Genomic DNA, 20,410 nt, shown 5'->3' on the forward strand with positions numbered 1-20,410 from the left:
GTCTTCCACAGCAATCCTCACCCACTGGGGCATAAAAATATCAGGAGTGCGTCTAAAAAGGTGCAATGCTGTAGCCCCCTTGATGGTCAGGGTGAGTGCTATCTAGGTCCAAAGATGGACTGCATGTGTCCAGCCAAGTCTCCATTTGGTTATTCTACACAACACATAAGGGAGTGTTCAGATTTTTTTATTTAATGCAAGTTGAACAAAGAATGCTAGTATGTACAGGCATGACGGAAATAGAGCTTATAGATTCGATAGATGAATTGCCAAAAAGTAGCTTTTGTAGCATGATAGCTCTTTCAAGAATGAGTTTGTTTTTGGATGTAACATTATGCAAATTGTTTGTGGAGTGTTGACGTATAGCACAGGTTCCTTTTTGTTGGACTCTTTTTTGGTACCCATTTCAGAGTACGTGCAAGAGATTGAAGTTTAGTCGGAGGTGAGATTTTAGCGATAGGCATAGGAAATGCATTGGGACAAATAGGAGGAGGTGTGAATGGAGATGTTTGAACACTTCTGAGCTTTGGCAACCATATGGCAGCTGTGTTCTTGCCATCCCATTGGGCTTTCAAAATTTTCTTGGGTCTTCATAGTGCCCAACTCTAACACCTATGCCTGTAGACTTATGGCTGGTAATGTAATTTGATTAGGGAAAGACTAAAATACCGACGACATTCCAAATAGTTGGAGTTGTAGGAAGAACGCTCTGTCCTTGATAGTGATCAGGGAGTCTACTTGTGTAGGAGCCTGATTGAAAGTTGTCGGCTTTGTAAGACAAACTTTGGCATTGCTTGTGTTTTGAGGAAGTAGACTCTGAACTTGATTCGGTTGCAATATCCTCCTTTTGATGTGTTGCCTCTGAGATAGAAGTGAGTAAAGGTACCCACTTGCCTTTTTCTTCCCATGTCAGTTTGGAGTATCCCTTCCTGTTCGAGACCCTCTGATGATGTCTGATTGACACGTCAACTTGTGTTTCCACCTGGACTCTTTCAGGCTTGGTAAGGCGTGGTTTCTAGTATTGATTTGGTTTCTGTAAAGTGAGGTGGTATTGATTGCTTTTGTTCTTGAGTAGATTCAGGAACATAATTATGTTTTGCTGCAGAGTAGTCCCTGCATTCTTCTTTGGTAGCCACAAGGTAGTAGCACCCTCATAGTAGACTTGTGCTTGCAGAACCTTCTTTGGGATCCACCTTTGTTGAGTGGTCTTGTTGGAGGTGGAACTGTTGGTTTTGGTGAACCTCCTCTTTAGCTTTGTATTCCTTGGATGTTCCTTGGCAGCATTGGGTCTTGGCTTCGAGCTGCTTTAGGTAACCAGATTTGAATTCTAAGTGCTTCCCCCCTTCCGTAGCCTTGCGCATATAAGAGAGATATTGGCACATGCCATCCTTGAGTATTGTCATTGTCATTATTCACCCAAATCATTGGATCTTTGGAGGTTGTCTCTATCACAGTAGTGATGGTTTCCACCTTTTGAAAAGATCGGAGTGCCGAAGCACTTGATCCTGTAAGGTGAGTAGAATTTACAAACAATGTGTATTGTCGTGAGTTCCAGTCCATACCGCATCTGGTGGTTCTAATCCATGATCTGCCTAGAATAACATCCATCACTGCTTGGCTCTTGTTAGCAACATAAAAAGTCACGTGCATAGATTGATCCTGAATGGACATATTAATACAACACTTGCCTAGGGCTGGGGTTTCATCACCAGAGAAACTCTGGAAGTTCAATGATGCATTGGTGAGCAAAGGTTGGCCTAATGATGTCCACGCTTCATAAGACAAAGCATTGCAGTCGGCTCTCGAATCTATAAGTGCAGATGCTGCAAAGATTGCTCTTTGAGTAGGGATCCTTACATCAATATGAAAGGGATCTACAAAGTCTTCATCATCATTCAAGTGGATGGCCATGATAGCTGCCTTGCGGCGCTCTCATGCTAGTGCTACTCTAGCCTTAGCTTCTTCTATTGCCCCCATAATTGGTCTCAATGGCATGTCCTCATACTTGGTAGGAGGTTTGGCTCTTTGACATTGATCACATCGTTTGACATACTCTGTTGCATCATGAAAAAGCGTAGGCCACCATAGTCCTGACCATAGTATAAGTTTGGCAGTTGTTTCTCCACAAAAATGTCCACCCCCAACTCCTGAATGTGCATGAGTCAATACGCTAAGGTGGTCACTCTCACAAACACAAGTCCGTAGGTTTCCATCTTTGCCCCTTTTGTCCAGCTGGCCTTCAATAATCTGAAAACTCGTTGCTTCTACCTCTATGGCTCTCTTTCTATGCCTTGGCATCTTATTGTCCGTATGACCTTGCATCAAATACTTCACAATGTACAAACTCCAATTGGGTGTTGTTGAAATATAAAATAGAGTTACATGAGGAATGGGTTTCCTTTGTTGACAAATTTTACAATTCCGTATGTACTCTTCTGTATCAGCATGAAGTGTTGGCCACCAATATCCTTCCCACAAAACTCTTGTAACCGTATCCTTTCCAGAGACATGTCTGCCTCCTAAGCTCACGTGGACATATGAGATAATCTCATCATATTGATCAGGGTCAGGGCATAGACGAAGTATTCCATCTTTTCCTAATTTATACAATCGTCCAGAAAGAAGCTTATAAGGAGCACAATGCTCTAAGGTCATTATCTTTTCATTGGTGGGACTAATGAAGTTAACAAATCCTATCGTTAAAACTTGAATGATGGGTTCTGCCCATCTTGGTGCTGTCTCAACCAAGCATAGAGTAGCGTCAGGAATATTATCATCTATACCAATGGGTGCTTCTCTTGAAGTTATCCTTGAAAGATGATCAGCCCGCTGATGCATTTTTTCCTTCTTTACTGTGCTACTTCAAATTCAAATTCAAGTAGAATAACAAACCAGCGTACAATCCTTCCAGTTGCACATGGCTTGTTCACAAGGTAAAGCAAAGCTTGATGATCTACGAAGAATGTAAATTTGTTGGCCAAAAGGTAATGCCGAAACTTCTTCACAGCATAGATCATAGCTAAGCCTTCTCTTTCCGTGGTGATGTAATTCTTTTCAACACTATTCAACTGGCGGCTAGCATATGAGACTGGAAAGTCCATTTTGTTCTCGCCTGGTTGAGCTAAAATATAGCCAATTGCAAAAACCAAAGCATCTATATGTACGTGGAATAAATTATCCCAATCCAGCGACCTGAGAATAGGTGCGGTCTAATGCTTTCTTCAGCTTTTCAAAGGCTTCTTCACAATCCTCTGTCCATTCAAATACAACAAGGAGTGCGTACAATGGCCGTGCTATTTCATCATACATGTAGATAAATCTACGATAGTAGCCGTGCAATGACCCATGAAAACTTGTACCCCTTTTGCATTGTAAGGTCTAGGTAGCTCAACAATAACAGCTATCTTTTCCGCATCTGTGGATATACCATTCCTAGACACAATGTGGCCTAGAATCTTCCCTTGCCTAACCATAAACTTGCATTTATCAGGGTTAAGGCATATGCGATACACTCTGCATTTCTCAAAGATTTTTTTGAGATGCTCTATGTGTTCTTCTCTATTGATGGAATGCACACACAAGTCATCCATGAATATTTCAAGAAATAATTGCAGGGGTATTCTTTGAACGCATGGCTCATCAACCTCTGAAAGGTGGCTGGAGCGTTAGTCAAACCAAAAGTCATGACTCTATATGCAAACACTCTCGATTCTGTAGCAAATGCGGTTTTGTGTTGATCCTTGGGATCAATTTGTAGCTCAAAAATCCATCAAGAAAACTGTATGCCTTCTTACCAGCTACCCTCTCCAATACATGATCAGTGAGTGGAAGCGAATAGTGGTCCCGGATAGTAGCAGCATTTACTTTCTTTAGATTGACACATACTCGTAGTTTTCCATTCTTCTTAGGTACTACCACAATCGGTGAAACCCATTCTGTATGTTCAATCTCATAAATAAATTCAGCCCGCTAACAGCTTGTCAATCTCTTCTTTGATCTTTTTGGCAAAATTATCGGTATACGTGTAAGGACGCTGCTTGGACGGCTTGGCATCCTCTCACATGGGAATTGTATGCTAGCAGATCTTTGGATCTACCCCCTTAAGGTCTTTGTAACTCCAAGCAAATATATCTCGATACTCTCTCAGAGTAGAGATTAGCAATTCTTCCTCCGCTTGGGTGGTTCTGCCAGGTCTATTTTCTTGGCGTCCTCAGGGCCATCATAGGAAACTCCTGGTTCCTCAAGTTTCTGTCAAATAGGTTGTTGCAAGACTATTTTTCGATCTTGTATGGTGAATTTCTTAAAGTTTGAGGGGATATTTGTGGTATCCTCTTCTTCCTTTGAGTCATCACTCATGGAAGACCATGCTGCTTTTAGCATTCTCTTCCTTTCTTGCACTAGAGCTTTACGTACGCTCCACTCTCGTCATGGTGCTTTGTTCAGTCTTGACTGAATGCACTGAAGCCTTAGATTTTAGCTTCGGTTTCCGTTTCCTCTTCTTCTTTGGGTTGTCACTCTCCTTCTCGTTTAGATTTTGCACTAATTGAAAGCCGTATCTCCATTTCATCTCGTCTTTGATGCAATCATCAGCCCCCAAGTAGTACAAGTACTCATTCTTCCCTACAAAGGTTGGAGGTGGAATAAAGGCCTCTTTATCCACATCTTCTCTTTCTTTTTGTTGTTGTTGTCTCTTTTCCTTGACTTTCTATTTGTGAAACTTTCGGTGACTCTTGCTAAACTTACGTTTCGGTTTGTCACTAGGAATACTCAGCAAGACCTCTCTGCCCTTTAACAACAATCTTATCTTCTCTAACTCTGATTCAATAACTATGGCATCGTCATCAGAATCCTTCCCATCAGAGGATTCTAAGCATCTATCCTCATCTCCTTCGTCAGCGGAGCTGTACTCGAGGGGATACTTCCTCTACAGATACCATATCTCCTAGCAATAATGATTTGTTGAATGGCCTTCCTAGCTCTTCGCCTCTAGCTTTGCACATCCATGAGACCAGCCCTTCGCACCTGGATGCTCACCCTGGATGCTCACCCTTAGCGCCTGCAGCTCTGCAACGTTCCCGCCTCTGCACGCTAGAACCCCTCCTCAACCTGGCTGCAGCCCTTCGACTCTTCCACGCCTCCTCTCTGCAAACCAATCAGAGCCCCCAGCCCCCCTCTTCTCACGAAGCGGCCCTCCGTGTATACTTGCAGCTGCGCACGGCTTGACAGTGTTCGAGAAGCCCCCCCTTCCTCCTAATCAACGCGGCGGCCCCCTCTTTTCTTCCTCTCCTCGCCACCTTCTAGACTGCGCACGCTAGCAGCAGTGTAAACCTTCCACATGGCTATTCTCACTAGTGCCACGTAATCAAAGTCTACGATAGCAAAGGTATGTCCGTACTCAATGCCACATGACTTGACTATAACATTCTCAAGCAATCCTATGGGACTCTCTAGATTTCCGTCTGCCAATTGCAAACTCATCCTTGTACTTCTAATTGCAGGTTTTCTCCACATTTCCCATACAGTTTTTGTTGCTATACTCACCCCTGCTCCGCTATCTAGAATAGCTATAGATTCAATTTTGTTGATCTCCACAGGAAGCGTAGTATTTCCTTCGTCGTCTTCACAATGCTTACCAACTTTGTTCACAGGAACCGGAATTGTTTGCTCAAGCATTAGCTCAGAAGCCTTTGCCTTCAACAACTCCTTAACCTGGATGTTCTGGTTCCACAATCCTTGCTCAATTAATTGTGTAGCCACTTCTCCCCACAATCTTGGCCTAAGATTTAAGAACTCTACGAGTGGAATGGTGCACGTAACTGGTGCCGACATTAAAGCTTGCAAACTCCCTATGTCTCGTTCCTGATGAGGTTGTCATGTCATTGATGGTACTCGCATGATTTGGCTATGTGCTTCGTACAATCCTAAATATGAGGGCAATGTTTTGCATGATTTGGCTATGTGCTTCGTACAATCCTAAATATGAGGGCAATGTCTTGCATGTGAGCTTGTTGCTCCGAGCTGAGACAACAGTCTGAGCATCATCTGGTAGAGATAAAGCATCTAATTCTTGAACCCTTTGATTCGAGAATTCTACTATAGAAAACGGTGGTGACTTGTCAGAAGATGCTAGATCCTCAATTTTTTTTTGCACCGCTTCCCACATCTCCCTTGCTACTGCTTCCTCTATTTCAGGAATTTCATCTCCAAAATCAGCGGGCGGTAGTCAATGGTTTTGACTCGTCTGCATTGGTATGAGGTAAATCATCTCCTTCAGGCATTTCTGGGAAATGTAGAGATACAACTTCACTTCCCTTTTCCATGCTTGGCGTGGCTTCTGGTATCGTCTCTAAGTTAGGCTTCAGAGAAGCAGGTCCTCTTGCGTACATAGGTGGTGGGCCATCTGTTAGAGTCTGAGTATTATGGATAGCCAAGTTGATTGTCTCTTCACGAGGGTTGGGATATTCTTGCAGCTTCTTAGGCAGCTCAGTCAGAGCTGTGATTCTACTATTATACGCCTGAAGCACTACATCTAAAAGCTCGTACACCTTGTCCACAAGGACCGATCCTCCTGAGCTTTCCTCAGACTCGGATGCTTTTCCCTTTTGCTCATTTTGAGTTTTCTCTCCGATTTGTTTCGTTTTCAACATTCCTTCTAGCTCTTTTGGGATAGAATTTCCTCCATCACAGCTCTTCTGCTCCTTCGACTTCTTACTCCCCTTGCTGCGTGGTTTACTTCGAGTTGATTTCTTTCTCTCTTTTCCATCTTTGGATAGAACCTTAATCTCAGAGGGTTTCTCAACAACCTCTTTGACATTCTTTTGCACTTGGGCTCTAGTCACTACTCTTAGCGACACTAGTTCGTTCTCCTCCTCAGATGTTGTGGGTGATGGAATCACTTCAACATAGTTGAGGGGCGCTTTAGCTTTTTGTGCTGCTGGATCCGCATGCTTCAACAAGCAATCCTTTGGAAGATGGTCAATGCTACACCCTTGGCAAAACCTCTCTATAGGTGGAAACGTAGATGTTGTGCCTATGTTAGCTAAGAGGGGTCGTTTCTTGTTTGGACATTCTCTCGCCCAATGTGGTCCACCACATTCGTAGCATGGTCCTGTTTGTTGTGTGGGGTATAGTCTCTTTGTAGGATATGGTCCTGGATAATCTTGAGTCTTGGTTGGCTGAGATCCTATAAGCATCAAAGAGCTTGGGTCTCCATTAAAGTCATGAGCTAGGCTTGGTCTGGTTGGGTTCTCAAAGTAGGGTTCGACAAGAGGATGCTCCACTTCGATGTAGTATGGTTGAGAGCTAACCATCTCCATACCTAATTCAGGATTCTCATATTCCACATATCTAAAGGAAGCTGTGTCAGGTGGAGGAGGTTGAGCTCCTAGTACCGGCCGTGCTTGCTCTTGAGCAACTAAGGTTCTCTCATGGTTCACAACTTGCTGTCTAGGTGCAGAGTTGGTTGCTTGTTTCCTTTGTATCCTTGCAATGTGATTGCAGTCCGAAGTCACATGTGTATAGTTCCATTTACAAAGCTGGCACCACTTCTTTGTTGGTTGAATGCCAACCAATGGTGAGAAGGTTGGGCACTGCTCGGTTTTATGGCTACCTCCACATCCTCCACAGACGTAAGGGCCTGTAGGTACAGTATGCATGTATGATGATTGGGGTCGGTAGGAAGGTCTGTAGTATTGCACCATCTTTTTCAATACTATCTCGGCAATCTGATCTGGATTAACTAATGGCACACTAGAGTCAGAGCCCTTCCCAAAGCTACATTTATTGTCCGAATGACTATCTTGGTTTCCCATGCCAGTCATGTCAAAGTTGTCATCGTAATCCATGGCATCCATGCAACACTCATTGAAGATGACATGCTTCTTTGCGTACAAGTGAGCGTGAAGCATCTTGTTTCGTAAGCCTTCCAGGAAGATAGAAATTAATCTTCCTTGGCTTGGTTTCTCATCGTCAGGGCATCGATTGATGTATTGCTTTAGCCTATTTACACAATCTCGCACAGATTCTTGATCTTTTTGCTTAAAAGCGTAAATTCGAGCTATCGCATTGTGCTTAATTCCCATTTTTGAAAACACAGCTATAAAGCTCTTTTCCAGCCCATCGAAAGACCGCTTTGCCTCAGGCTCTAAAGTCTGAAACCATGATAAAGAATTACTCTCTGGCGTCAAGCCAAATCCTTCGATTTGCGTATGCGTATCCGTGACTTGCTCCTCATGTATAGCTTGCTTAAAAGCTGCTATATGGTCATATGGGTCACCGGATCCGTGATACTTCTTGACAAGCTTTTGCAACGCAGATGGTCTCACTTTTCTACAATATTCATCGTCATGTCTCCTATATGAGTCTCGGCCTCTAAATCTAGGCTCTTCAAATGTCAGTTCACTTGGTCTATGGGGTTCTCTTGGAGGTACATATCCACTTGCGCGTGGTCCTTCTTCTCCCCTAGATTCTCTAATAGCCCCGGGTCTCCTCGTAGGATCAATCGTTGTAAAGACTGGTCCTCTAGCAGTTGTTCGCATGGAAGGTGGTCGTCGAGCCACACTTGGGGTTCTAGCCCATGGTGGTGCGTGTTTCTCCTCGAAAGGCAGATTCATCTGGACGTGCCGTGTCTAAGGTAGACACCTCAGTGAAAAGGGGCCTTCCTTTCCATGTCATTTCCCTAACCTCTGGCCATTCAAGGGTTCTAAAGTCGTTCCCCCATCTATCATGAACACACTTAGTGAAACCTTCTAGATGCTCTACAGTTATTGTATGCGTGACTGGAAGCTCTAAGCTCGGGTGCTTAGTGGTTGCATAGTAGGTTTCTACCACATCCCTATACACCTCTTTAATTGGGTCGTCTTGATAGATTTTAACTGCTGGAATTTATTTTACTATGTCCCATGGGTTTTTCTTTGCCTCTTTTTCTTCTTTCTCTATCCTCCCAATTCTTGTCGGAAAACAATTCTTCAAGTAAAGAAATGGGCGTACTAGGTCTACACGATGTTCCTGGCACATTTGGGTCCGATGGAAGCTCCTTCTTCTGCTTTGCTTGTGCGCTAGGTTGAAGTACACCCAAAGCATCCACTTGTTCAGGATTTTTGGTGACCTCACAGCGTACTCCATTTCTACCCATGTACATATCGTCTTGGCAGTTTACCCATGGTGTTGGTTCAAACGCAGAATTAATGTTTGCAATTTTAACAACAAACCGGCTCATTGGATCTTTGTAGATCTCACCGCCATGCGCGGTTGTATACAAGAAATGGAGTCTCATGTTGTCAATCAACTCCCCATGTCGGATTTCAAATGGATTAGCAGAATCTGCCATACCAATGGGTGTGGATGGTCTATTCATGCCAAATGACTCGTTTACGTCCATTGAAATATCACTCTCGGTTCTCGAGAGGCTCTCTGTTTGAGACTCCGAAGATGTCTCGAGAATACTCTCCAAGTTGCCAACAACCGATTGAGTGCCGCTCCCTTGAGTGGTTATCCTAGATGGTGCACTAGTGTTACGTCCCCCTAGTATTGTTCCCGAGTGTAGATGCATACGCTATTTTTAGCTCGTAGCAGTGTTCGGTTTTTGAAAAAAAATTATTATTATTTTAATTATATATATATATTTATTTAAACCCTACCTAACCACTAAATGTAACTAACATGAATATGTGAGTAAATACATATTTTATTTATTTATTTATTTATTTTTTATTTAATAATTACACAAAAATATAAATTATGCTAAAAATACTAATTATGCAGATTACACTAATTATGCAAAAATTACAAAAATTTAAAAGAAATGCAGAATATACAAAAAATGTGGACTCAAAATAAAACACATAATTTACAAAAAAAAAATATTTTTTTTAATTATTTTATTTTTTTATTTTTTTTACTTTTTATTATTTTTAAAAAAAATAAAAAAACATGAAAATTGGTATGCAGATTTTAAAAAATAAAAAATTAACGCGCCTTAAAAAAATAAAAAATAAAATACTAACCTTATCCTCGCCTGCGAATCGTGCGGCCACCTTATCGCCTTCGCCCTCGCTCTCTCTGCTGACGCCTTCTTCTCCAACAGCTACCGGCCCTTCTCTTTGCCTCCTTTGCTGCACCACCGGTCGCTCTCCTCTGCTGAATTCAGCGGTCAGGCGGCCCTTCGCTTCCACACGGCCTGCCGGCCCTTCGCTTCCACACCCCTGCTCTCTCTGCTGCGTTCAGCGGCCAAGCGGCCCTTCACTCCACACGGCCTGCCGGCCCTTCGCTTCCTCTACGGCTCCTCGCCTTCTCTGCTGCGCCAGCGGCCAACTGTAGCCGGTTCAAGGACCTTCGTCGGGGGCCGGGCCTTGGATGTTATCCACTTCCCTCTCCCCTGCGACACCTTATCACATCCGACTCATGCGACGCCTTGCCTTCTCTGTTGCCTTCAGCGGCAAGCTGCCCCGGGGCGACACAGCCCAGCGCGCCTACTCCTCTGCCACCTTCACCTTCGCCTTCTTTTCCTCCTCGCCGCCTTCGCTATAGTCACCTTCCAGCAGCCTCGCTCTTTCGCCTTCGGCCTCCTTTGCTGAGTACTAACTAATGTCTATTCTTTCACTAATCTATGCTACACTAACTTTACACTAATCCTATGCTTCTCTTAATACAAAACAGCAAATAAAAAGCACTTTAAAACTAATTTTTCTAACTCTAATCTATGAACAAAACATGAACACAACAATGAAAGAAACCATGGAAAGCATAAACATGAATGAAAGCATTGCAATAAACAAAAAGAATTAGTGGTAGTAATGCAAGCTTCTCAACCGGTTTTGAGTCTTCTCCCTGGCAGCGGCGCCAATGGAGAGACGGAAGACTCTTTACACTTGTAGCAAAAGTAGCATGATCCGCGTGTAGCTCAATCCAATGGGATTTGCATCCCTTTCGGAGCTAGAAAATGCTATGAACACCACTACCTTGACATAGACTTTACACACAAGCGCAATCTTGCCATAGTTCATTCATGAAAAGATGCAGGGGGGAAGAGAGCTTGAGCTCTTGCAAGCACACACACACACTCACAAAACCCTAATAGAGAACACACAAGGTGAGAGGCTGAAAATCTTCTTCTTCTCTACACAACACTCAACACACCATATACAAGATAAGAGTACACACTATATGAAAGGTACTCAACCAATACATACACGGGTTCTCTATAGTGTGAACCCGACTAAATGAGCTGGCGCTATAACTATGCCAGTCTCTAGAATGGCTGTCACACAGCCTGTCATCCCACTGGCTGCATATCACCCAAGATCTCACCAACCATGCCAGTGGTGTAAGTGTGGGGCCTATCCCCCAGGCGGGTCATCAGTGGCCACCGCGCCTCACTAGACGAGCTCAATATCTCAACACTCCCCCTCGAGCTCAACTCCATCTCATGCACACCAAGCGAAGCCCTAAATCTGCGGAGCTTCTCTGTACCCAATGCTTTGGTGAAGATGTCATCTACCTGATCCTCTGTGCTGACATAAACAAGGTCAAGGTCTCCTGCCAAGACAATCTCTCTGACGAAGTGGTAGTGGACCTCTATGTGCTTCGTACGAGCATGAAAGACTGGGTTCCTGGCCAGCTGTATACTGCTAATGTTGTCACAAAAAATGACAACCTGTCTATCCACTGATAGACCCAAATCTGCAAGTAGCTTTCTCAACCAAGCTACCTCACATGCTGCCATAGCAGCTCCTCTGTACTCGGCCTCTGTATAGATAGAGCAACCGTAGGCTGCTTCTTGCTGCTCCAAGTCACAGCAACACTTCCCAAAGAAAACATGAAGCCACTGGTGGATCTTCTGTCTGAGATACTACCAGCCCAATCAGCATCTGTGTACCCATGTACACATATCTCTGTCCCAGTCTCATAGAATAGTCCACAATGCAAAGTAGACTTCACATACCTCAGTATGCGTCTCACTCCATCCAAATGCGGTTTCCGTGGAACCTGCATAAACTGACTCACCAACCCAACAGCATAGCTCAAATCTGGTCTGGTGATCGTCATGTAGATCAAACTCCCTACTATGCGTCTGTACATAGTAGGATCCTCCAAGATCTCTCCTGAATCTGCACTCAACTTGCCATTCTGATCCAATGGCACAGAAATAGGCTTACAGCCTGTCATACCATACTTGGACAACATGTCCAAGCCATACTGTCTCTGCAGTAATCCAATACCATGTGGTGACCTAATCACCTCAATGCCTAAGAAATATCTGAGCTCCCCCAGATCCTTCATCTCAAACTTCTGTCTAAGCAAGATCTTTACATCAAAGATCTCTACATCATGGTCCCCTGTAATGATCAAGTCATCTACATAGATGACAACAAGCACAACCCCTCTATCACCCTGTCTCACATACAATGAGAAATCTGCATTGGCTACATGAAAGCCAATAGTGACAAGATATTCAGAAATCTTGTCAGACCATGCTCTTGGTTCTTGCTTTAAGCCATACAAGGCTTTCTTCAACCTGCAAACATGCTCGGGGTGACCCACATCCTCATAACCAGGTGGCTGCAACATATACACCTCTTCTTGCAAATCCCCATGCAAGAATGCATTCTTTACATCCATCTGATGTAAAGACCATTGCTTTGATGCAGCCACTGCTATTACAACTCTCACCGTTGCCATCTTGGCAACTGGGCTGAAAGTTTCCTCATAATCAATCCCATATGTCTGCGCATATCCTTTGGCTACCAATCTAGCCTTGTACCTGTTTATGCTTCCATCACTGTTATGTTTAACTTTGTACACCCACTTGCATCCAATGGCTTTCTTGCCTTTAGGCAATTGCACTAAATCCCAAGTTTCATTTCCATATAGTGCATCCATCTCCTCATCCATGGCTTTCTCCCAACACACATTTCCAACAGCCTCATCAATGCATGTGGGCTCTACAACCTGCACAACCTTTGCCATATATGCATAGTGATGTGCCACATAACCATCATATGTAAATCTCTGCACAGGGTTCTTCACTCTCCCTGATCTTCGCAGCTTTTCATTCATGGCTTCCATAGCCTTCTTTAGGTGTTCTCATAGCTGGGATCCCAAGCTCCTCATCAAGGCTCATATCTGAGCCACTCGACTCTCCATCAACATGAGAATGCCCTGCAGACATGTCAGGCATACCAAGGGGCTCAACCACTTTCTCTTTTCCTTTACGTGATGTAGTAATCACATTTGCAGGGCTGGTATTATGACGCAGCCTGCCACTCCATGGTCTATCAACAGACCCACTAGATGAGGACTCTCCTGGTCCACTCAAAGACTGTGATTGCTGCATTCGGTGCAACCACACTTCCACTCACATCAGCCCCAACAGTTTCTTTTTCAGCAGCATACCAGCTGCTCATCTCATCAAACACAACATCCCTGCTTACCCTCAGCTCACGTGTAGCAGGGTTATAACACCTGTATCCCTTTTGCTCAAGGGAATATCCAATAAACACACATTTTTCAACTTTCGGATCCAGCTTAGTTCTCAGCTCATCTGGCACATGCACATATGCAATGCATCCAAAGACTTTTAGATGAGACAAATCTGGTTTCCTGCCAGTAAACCTCTCCTCTGGAGTTACATCATGTATGGCTGCAGTTGGAGTCCTGTTCATGATGTATACTGCTGTAGAAACAGCCTCAGCCCAATAGCAATGCGGCATATTCTTCTCTTCCATCAATGCTCGCGCAATCTCAGCAATGTGCCTGTTTTTCCGCTCAGCAACTCCATTTTGCTGCGGAGTGTATCTGCATGTGAACTGTCTCCGAATACCATTCTTCTTCAAAAATTCAGAGAACTCATTGGAGAAGTATTCTCCCCCTCCATCTGACCTTAGGCACTTTACATATTTCCCTGTTTGCTTTTCAACCAAAACTCTGAAATTCTGAAAGTGAGTGAACACCTCACTCTTCTCCTTCATGAAATATACCCACACTTTCCTTGTGTGGTCATCAATAAAAGTGACATAGTACCTGCAGCCTCCCATAGACACGATCTTCGTAGGACCCCATACATCTGAATGCACAACATCTAGTGCATTTCTGCTCACATATCTGTTACGTGGAAACACATGCTTTGTTTGCTTCCCAAATTGGCATGCTTCACATATTTTCTGCATACCTTCCACTTTAAATTTTGGCAGCCCTGTCACAATTCCTTTTGTCTGCATAGACTTCAATCTCTGCACATTTACATGTCCAATTCTTTTATGCCATATGTCTATGTCTGCAACAACTCCTGAACCATTTGCAAACATCGCAGCACTCATTTCAGGCATGTCTACATCCAACGTAAACATTCTGCCCACTCTGTTGCCTTTTGCAACCAACCTGCACTTGTCTTTGAAGTTTTCGACATAACATCCATCAGGGTTAAATCGAACCTGCAAACCCTGCTCAATCATCTGGCCAACTGAAACCAGATTCTTTGTTATGTTCGGTACATGAAGTACATCTGCAAGGTACTTCACTTTGCTATCCTGCATAGACAATGGCACATCTCCAATGTGGGCAATTGGATGAGCAGTGTCATCCCCTGTTTCCACAAAACCTGGTCTTTCCGGGTTCTTCATCTCCTTGAACCACTCCCCATGACTCGTCATGTGGTTCGAAGCGCCTAAATCCACATACCATACATTATCTTTTTGTGCTGCATCAACATTTTCAGACATGGCATTCACAACATGCTGCATAACAAACAACCTTTCATTGTCCTCATTATTTTTGCTTGAGGAGGATGCATAGTTGTTTTGCTGCACTTTCCCGTTTTGCATGTCAGCCTGCTTCTTATAACATTCTGACTGCACATGTCCAAGCTTACCACAATAATAGCATTCACGTGCATCATTATATTGCCTTTGCCAATTTCCACGGCCTCTTTGACTCCCCCTACCTCTGAATTTGCCTCTTCCACCTACGTGTTGTTGTTGTTGTTGATTCTGGGACTGTTGTTGTTGCTGCTGCTGCTGACCATAATTCTGATTACCTGTTCGGCCACCTCCTTGACCATGTCCACGGCCTCCTCTACCTCGTCCTCTTCCTGAACTCGTGTAGAAGGCCTGTTGCTCTGAACTATTTTTGCTTTGTGAAGACAGTTGGTCTTCACCCAAGTTCTTCTCTTCGATAATCAGCATAGACACCAAATCTGTAAAGTTGGGAATGTTTTCCCGAGTCTAAATGGACGTCTTGAACGCCTTGTATTGTGGCCCGAGACCACGTAGACAGACTTCCACCTTGTCATCATCATCTACTGACACACCAATAGATGCAAGGGATTCCACAATACCCTTTATCTTCAGCGCTCGCATAGTCATTCACAGATATGCTCTTTTTCTCCACAGTATGAAGTTCATTCTTCAACTGTATCTTACGTGCCTTGGTGTTTGTTTCATAAAGCTTTACCAAGGTGTCCCACGCCTCCTTGGTGGGGGACTTGGCATCCTAAATGTGCCCAATCATGGTGTCCTGTATACTAATGGATAGCCAATACATAACCTTCCTGGCTCCTTGGTTCCAGTCTTTAAATTCTTTCACATCTGCAGCAGTCGGATTTATATCCGGTATCTCCGGTGCCTCTTCATGCTCACCTTCTATGTAGTCCCAATAGCCTTTTCCCATCAGGAAATTCGTCAACCTGAACCTCCAAGCATGGAAATTATTCTTGTCCAGCTTCTCAGCCACAATCTGTGTTATGCCATCATTAGACATCTTGCCAAACACACAATTTTACCAGAAACTGCACTCTGGTTTTTCTGCACAACTACTGTATTTTCTACACAGCGGTACTGTAGTACTCTCAAATGTCACCAATAGTGACTTCAATGTGCATACATACACCCAATGGCAACTGTAGACCTCTTTGCAGCACCCACCACAGTGTCTGCACAGTCAATCTGTCTTCCTGCAGTTCTTAAAACAGAGTTCTGCAGAGAATCGATGACTTACCCGCAGTGCTCGAAATCGCCTGCTTTCTGAAAAACAAAGGTCCAGACGCGCCCGAAACGCGTTTTCGGCCCAAAAATCGTAGTTCGAAGGATTGTATAGTTGCCCTGTAGCTTTACTCCCGCGAAGAAAGCTCCTCAATCAGAGACCGTTTGCCGGTGCCTCCCGTAGAGCTCCCGACAAGGGTGTAGTCACCAACACAATAGGGAAGAGTAGTTGAAGCTCTTACCCTCGTACCGCTTCCTGTGGTTCTCTTGCTTGTAGCTCAGCCCTTAGCACGAACCTGGCTCTGATACCATGAAAAGATGCAGGGGGGAAGAGAGCTTGAGCTCTTGCAAGCACACACACACACTCACAAAACCCTAATAGAGAACACACAAGGTGAGAGGCTGAAAATCTTCGTCTTCTCTACACAACACTCAACACACCATATACAAGATAAGAGTACACACTATATGAAAGGTACTCAACCAATACATACACGGGTTCTCTATAGTGTGAACCCGACTAAATGAGCTGGCGCTATAACTATGCCAGTCTCTAGAATGGCTGTCACACAGCCTGTCATCCCACTGGCCGCATATCACCCAAGATCTCACCAACCATGCTAGTGGTGTAAGTGTGGGGCCTATCCCCCAGGTGGGTCATCAGTGGCCACCGCCTCACTAGACGAGCTCGATATCTCAACAATTCACTCATCATCCCACTCATTCATGCATCCAATACAAGAAGAAGGCTAAGCTAATGCACACACAAGCTCAAGCACACTTCATTCTCAAGCACTTACTTCCCTAGCATGCACACACAAGCTCAAGCACACTTCATTCTCAAGCACTTACTTCCCTAGCATGCACACAAACCTTGAAGCTTAATGGAACTTGAAATAAACATGCATTCTCATTCACTACTCAAGCAATGCCTTACCCATGGATAAGCTACAAGCTATGGAGAAGCTTAAGCTTGAATCCACTACCACACAAAGCCTAATAGAGAATCCACAAGCATCAACAAAGAAGCATGCACACTAGAGAATAGAGATGAGAAGAGAGAAAAACATCATCTCATTGCATTGAATTAGAAGAGCATTACTCATACAATAGTGTAGATGGGGATAGAGAAGAGCTTGCACCTCTATGAACAAGAGGGAGAGCTAGTCTCAAGAGAGCTCAAGCATGAGTTTAGCCCAATGTGTATGTGAGCTCTCAAATGAGCCACTATTTATACTAAAACTCCTAAAACTCCTAAAACTTCCCATGTGGGATTATTCTCAAGCCCACCCCCACACTCACCCACAACTTGGAACTCTCTACAAGAGCCCTAAATAAGAATGTCAAGTCTCTTGTTTTCCTGCTTCCATCTTTGTGTTGCATCCTTGCATTGATCACCACTCGTCACGCAATAACATTGACATTAGAAATGAAGAAAACTTAAAATATTCAAATCAATAGGCAAGTCTGGTAACACAACATTGGAAACAAGGAAACTGAAAAATATCCAAATCCGGTACATTGTATAAAGTACAACTAGTTGAGTAGAACTGAAGGAAAACATGAAAACACAAAACAATACACGAGCATTTACACAGCTCTTCAAATCATGTCATGGTTAAGGTTGAATGTATCACGATTGTTATGAATCCTATGAACAAGAGTGAGATCTGAGGGTTGAGTGTGATGTGCTGGGCATGGAAACAGCTAATCATCATGCATGAGATCCACCAAGTAACTTTCAGCTGCCTCTTGAAGAGCAAGCAATGCTTGGGCTGACCATCGCTCTACATTACATGCTTGATCTCTTGAAAATTACTTGTAGTTATTTTCCCTTTGTAGATCTTGCAATATTTCTCGCACCAACCTTGAGAAAGGCACCTTGGGTATAATCAACTCAGGACTCTTCTGGAACCTCCTAATTTCACGAAGAGCGACAGTGCCAGTTCTCCATCTTCTCTTCTTCTGCGTAGGTGCATTTCTAGCTGGAGTAACAGGAGCGGCTTTCCTAGCTAAAGCAGTGGGAGGAGCTTGATCTTCATCATTTCGGTGTCAGTACGTTCACTAGATCTGGATGAATGTACCGGTGTCTTGGAAGACATCTTGTTTGCTCTTTGCTTTGTACGTGCCATACTCATAAGCTAGAAGGAATGGAGAGAAATGGAGGAATGGAAAGAAATGAAAGAAGTGTCTTTATTTATAAATGGAACGTACTATAAGTTATTGACACTTACTTTTAAAAAATATCAACACTATCAAAAAGTTATCCATGTTGACTTTAGTAAACACTTATTTTGAAAAAGTTATCCATGTTGACTTTAGCAAACACCTATTTCTTTAAAACATTGGATTGCTCCAATACTCTCATAATTATAAAATGTTATTTCATAATTACAATTCTATCAATATTTCCATTTGCAATCGACTCTCTCTTGGGTTGTCAACCATTCTACATGATGTTCTTTGGCCATGCTATTTTCATATCTTGCGTTCCTCACTTCATATATTTCCTTGGGAACAGCTTCTGTATCATTGGATTTGGACTTTATTAATTTGTCCTCATATCTTATCTCTATTCTCCTATACCACCATTGGAGTAACTGCCTCATAGGATTGGAATCATTGATTCCACCTCCATGTGCCATTGCCTTTTGGAATCTACATCGAGGTTGCCAATGAGATCTCTCCATGCCTTGTGTGGACCATATTGCCAAACTTCCTTGTTTAGCAATGTATGGACCATGAGCCTTAAGTATGTGTTGCATTCAAAAACACAGGATCCACAATTAAACTCAAAATATTACATTCAAAATTTAATTGTAAAAATGAAATGGAGACCACTCTGACCATATAGTGTGTAATTCAATTTGAAGTCCATGCCTCTGTCATTGAGCTATGAAAGTTTACAACCACCTCTTTAAATTGAATTGGCATCATCAGAATTGAATGTCATCTTTTGTAAAAGTGGTGCCAATTTATCAAGTGCAATCCACACATTTTCCTTTGCTATCTGCGCGTCTGTCCCCCATTGCTCTGATCAGGGACAGCCATGTGTAGTTTTTTCCATGCTTCATACTTCTCTGGTTGTTTCACAAGCAACTTGCCATCTTCATCTTGTGGTGGAGATAAGAATTTCCTAGCCTTCGCTCCCCCAAAACACGATTTGCATGGCAAATTTCCAATCTTTCCTAGATTTTTCTTGTCCTTTTTTATTTCTACTTAGTCCCAGTGCAATCCAACATCAGATAAGATTTGTTCTACCTTCTTGCATGTTGCATCAACATTTGAAGTAGGCTACATGTTGTAGGCAAAACACATGTACTCAAACACCAACTTCTCTATTATCCTTACTATACAATGCAAGGTGCAAAAGTGGACCCTTGTTAAGGGTATTTCTAAAATAGGATCCCACTTAGGATCTAATGGCACCAACATTCCATTCCTTTGAACACACTGGTCACATGTTAGAGTACCACATTGTCCTATTCTTGCAATCCATTGTTTCTTCCCATCCTTGCCTTCATTTCTAGATTGCATGCAATATAAGCAAGGGAACTCAGCTGATGCTAAATTTTAAACACCAAACATACATTTCAATGTTTTCAAATCGCTTAGCAAGATGCCATTCTACACTATCAACAAAAAAATAGCTTTTATACATTTGTACAACTCAAAAATTTAACCAAAAATAACATTATTAAGCACAACTTTAACCAGATATAACTTCAATATAATATAGAACTAAATCATAATTTGTAATCAAAATAACACACATGTTTCACCCAAATAACACAGAAATAACATCATAAATGAGAAATAACATTATTGAACATAACATATAGACTTCAATATATCCTAACAATCCAAATAGCACAGAAATAACATCATTAAACTCAACTATTATCTTCTATTTCACACATGACTAAATCACATTTAGAACAATAAGATGGTCAAAATAGAAAAGAAAACATAATAACTCAGACAAAATTAAACCATAACAAAACAACATAACAGATAAAAAGATGGACATACCTCCATTGCTCTCTTGTTCTTTGATTCTTTTGTAGAGATTAATGAACAGAAAGATGATTGAAGGAGAAGATGAATATGTGGTTCCAACTCAATGGCACCAAATAATCAACAAACCCTTCAATTTCTCTATTACAGAAGAGAAGAAACCCCATGATTGAGAAGATCTAAACTCATTAATGTGGTTTAAGAGAGAAAGAAAGCTTTTGAGCATAGCTACTAAGGAAAACAAACACAGATTTGAATTTTCTCTGTGTACAAAGGAGGGAAAGTGAAAAACCTAAAGCAATATCTCATCAAAGCAAACTAAAATCACCCTAAACCGAAAACCCTACTTTTCTTATTCTAAAAAATCTAGAGAAGTCTCTAAATGAAGAAAAAACTCATAAACCCCTGTATACTTAATG

This window comes from Cibotium barometz, chromosome 17, assembly GCF_041138505.1.
Source record: "Cibotium barometz isolate CiBa-2024 chromosome 17, ASM4113850v1, whole genome shotgun sequence".
Lineage (NCBI taxonomy): Eukaryota > Viridiplantae > Streptophyta > Polypodiopsida > Cyatheales > Cibotiaceae > Cibotium > Cibotium barometz.